A 2,987-nucleotide genomic window follows, 5' to 3' on the forward strand; every position below is an offset into this window, starting at 1 on the left:
TGTGGTGTGTAGTATGTGTGCATCCGTGTGTGAGTACAAATACATGCATATAGATTGAAGAACCAATGAAAACATCTGGGTATTGATCCCCAGCTTCTCCCCCATTTGAGATAAGGTCTCTTTGTTGTTCACCACTGTGTACATCACTAGCTGGCCCACGAACCTCCAGTGAATCTGTCTTTGCCTCCTTTCTCACCATGGGAACATTAAATTTTAGACATATGCTACCATGCCCAGTTTTGGGGATTTGAACTCAGGTACTTTATACATTGAGCCATCTCCCCAGCCCTCATCCACCTTCTCTATTATAGTTATACTTATAACATAGTTATAATAAGACCTTGTCTGCTCATTCCAGCAGCTAACAGTAGTCTGTTGTCTACTTCCACGTCTTCTGCTGGGTCAAGATACAATATACAACCCCAGCAGCAGCAACACCAGTTTTCTTCCTTTCTCTCTTTCTGTTTTTTGAGGGCATGGTTTGGCCTAGGTCTTTTTTGATGGCACTGGGTTTGAAAACCAGGGCCTTGAACATTCTATTCTAGTACAAACTCCCTACTGCTGAGCTACACTCCCAGACCACAAGGCACAACACTGGAAGCAAAGAGAAGTCCTTGCCACTCACTGCTCCTACCAGCAACTTCAGCTTGGACTTCCCAGTCTCTGGAACTGGAAGAAATAAATTTACTTATTTATAAATTACCCAGTCTATGGTGTTTTGTTCTAGCTACATAGCTAGGCCAAGACAATTGCAACACCTAGAACTCCCTCCTGCTTACATGTACCCATATTCCCCTGGATGAAATAAAGGCTAAAAGACTGCTACCTTTCTTAAACTAGCCGGGCCTGGCATGTGACGCATGCCTTTAATCCCAGCACTCTGAGGACAGAGGCAGGTGGATCTCTGTGAGTTCAAGGCCAGCCTGGTCTACAAAGTGAGTTCCAGGACAAGTAGGGCTGTTAAAGAAACCCTGTCTCAAAACCTTTTGGTATTTGTTTTCAGAGTCCAGGACAATCCCTAGCTCATAGCAGGCTCACTGATTATTAGATTTGAATGAACACTGAGTTCAAGAAATACGTCAGATGATTAACTGAGTCACCCAAAGCTTATGCATTAGTCTTTAAACAATTCCTTATGAAGCCATAAAGTTGGTTTTTTTTAGAGAAAATACTTCAGCGCAGACTTTATTTAGCTATAGTGTTCCTGTAACCTCAAATCTTCTTGTTCCTTTATGGGTTCTCATACTCATTCCTATTGCAACATGTTCACCAGATTTTCCATCTCTCTCCCCTGTGATGCTTTGAAGTAAAGTATGATTGAATAACTGCAGTTTGAGCTTTGACAAAGTTTGAGTAAATGGATTACAGATAATTTCCTTTAAATGCGATCTTCAGTGCCAGGAATACACAAAGCTCACCAGAGCAAGACGTTTATCAAGGACAGGAGATTCGACTCTCTAATTCACAGAAAATACCAGCACACTTGTTGAACTTAAGATACCACTGGCCTTTAAATACACATTATCTATACACACACACACACACACACACACACACATGATACCAGACAAACTCTGATTCAACACTTTCTTACCTCTTAGAATCACTCAGGATTTTGTTGTTACTGCTGTTGTATGCGAGTTTATTTGTGACAGTGTCTCACAATGTTGCACTAGCCTGGAACTCACTCTGTAGACCAGGCTAGGCTTGAACTCACGGAGGTCTACCTGCCTCTGCCTTCCCAGTTCTGGGACTGAAAGTATGTGGCACTACATTTGTTTTTCTTTTTGAGACTGTCTCACTGTGTAGCCCAAGCTGGCCTACGACAAAAAGAGAAAGAGAAGAGGAGGAAAATAAGCCGCCCATCAATACTACCTGTTAGATGTTTTCGGTTTACCAGTTGTTGAGGCTGAGAACTGAAGAACAATCTAATGAAGCCCTCGTTGGAGAAAGGATGCCCACAAATGCCCAGTAGGCAATGAGCCACCAGGTCTGCTTCACGCATGCTAAGAAAGCACTCCACCAAGTGGGCTTCATCCCCAACCCTAAGGAAGACATATTAATCTAGCTACAGCATATGGCTTGGACTCTTACAGATGCAACCGCATGAATCTGCCTTATTTTTTTTTTTAAAAAAAATAAAAAAGGGACATCAAATTTAATTTAAAGAAAACAACCTGAAAGTAACTCCAAGAACAATGGGCAAACAACTCCTGAAGAGCGAGGAGGCTGGCGACACTGACAGGAGGCTGGAGAAAAGGAACATGGGATTTAGCTGAGAGGCTATAAGTTACTCGGAAATGAACTTCCTTGAGGGTGGAGGGATCCTTGGGTCATTTCTGATATCAGAATGTATGTGAGCTTCTCTCTGTGAGTGTTCTGTACATCTCAAGAGGCAAAGTCTCCATTTCCTACACAGGATCCTCTTCTGTCTCAGCCGACTCTCAATGGAGGGGCAACTAGAACAACACCATCTCCTCGGACGAAGAGCATGGGGATGTTCGTTTTGTTAATTTATATATCTCCTCATACGTCTCTTCATCAATCTCTATTGTTGTCACAGTTTCTTCCACATCTCCCAGGATCATATTTAAATGTTGATCATAAGCATGTAATCTGCCTCGAAGCTCTCTGTCGTTTCTCATCTTCACATAAATTCGCTCATCCAAACTGAGCCTGATGAGATCCAGGGGCTCCTCTACAGTATTGGTGGTCTGTTGCTGATCTATGTCGTCCGCCATGTTTCAAAAACCATGAATCTGCCTTATTAAAAGGTACATTGTTACACTTCACTTCCCAGGAACATGGGAATGTTAAATTTTAGATGTCATTACACTTGACTGCAGACAGATTTTTCTTTAGGCTGCCAGCTCACAAAAAAAAAATGACATGGAAACATTAATAATTATTAAAGCCCTCAAAAATGTTTAAAGCTTGTTCTATAGCTCAGGCTTGTCCCACTAGCTCTTATGACAATCCATTTCTGT

The 2,987-nt window shown here is 42.0% G+C and overlaps 1 pseudogene; it reads right to left on the bottom strand.

Annotated features, from left to right (window-relative positions):
- Positions 1-2,145: 2,145 nt before the first annotated feature.
- Positions 2,146-2,743, bottom strand: LOC121432732 (annotated as a pseudogene).
- Positions 2,744-2,987: the final 244 nt, after the last annotated feature.

This window comes from Microtus oregoni, unplaced genomic scaffold (genome assembly GCF_018167655.1).
Source record: "Microtus oregoni isolate MIOR12 unplaced genomic scaffold, Mior012 000035F_ref0000213, whole genome shotgun sequence".
NCBI lineage: Eukaryota > Metazoa > Chordata > Mammalia > Rodentia > Cricetidae > Microtus > Microtus oregoni.